Source organism: Notothenia coriiceps, unplaced genomic scaffold, assembly GCF_000735185.1.
Source record: "Notothenia coriiceps isolate Sejong01 unplaced genomic scaffold, NC01 NC01_scaffold00036518, whole genome shotgun sequence".
Taxonomy (NCBI): domain Eukaryota; kingdom Metazoa; phylum Chordata; class Actinopteri; order Perciformes; family Nototheniidae; genus Notothenia; species Notothenia coriiceps.
This window is the reverse complement of record NW_011369219.1, coordinates 325,793-326,337: the sequence shown is the minus strand read 5'-3', so window position 1 is coordinate 326,337 and position 545 is coordinate 325,793.

Below are 545 nucleotides of genomic sequence, written 5' to 3'. Positions count from 1 at the left end.
GACAATCTGATGTACAGTTTCAAAATAAAAGACCTTTGAAGTCTCATATATGAGCTATCGTCCTTCTGTTTGTATCCAACAGTTCAAATGTTCGAATTACATTGAACCAGAATTGTCCCCCTTTTTTCTTTAACAGTGAAGAAAAGTGGATATGTTAATGATATATTGACCGCAAAACTCAAAATGTCCCCGGTTTTAATTTTTAAAATCTGGTCACCTTAAACTAGACTAAAGTTAACTATCTAAACACTGAGAGAGTCCTTTACTTCACCTGAGCTGAGGTTATCTGAGACTCTCAGTCTGACAGGAGAGAGTTCTCCCTCCACCTTGTTGTTAAAAAAGCTTCTTATATCCGTTAGCCTGGCTAGTTAGCATCAGATGCTAACCACAACGATCTCCTGTAGATTCCCACCGGTGCGCGAGCTCTCTCTCTCGCTCGCGCACAAAATGGCTCGTGCCACACACAACGGCACACACACACAACACACACTACACACACACACACACGACACACACAACACGCGCAAGCTTGATACACGGCGGTT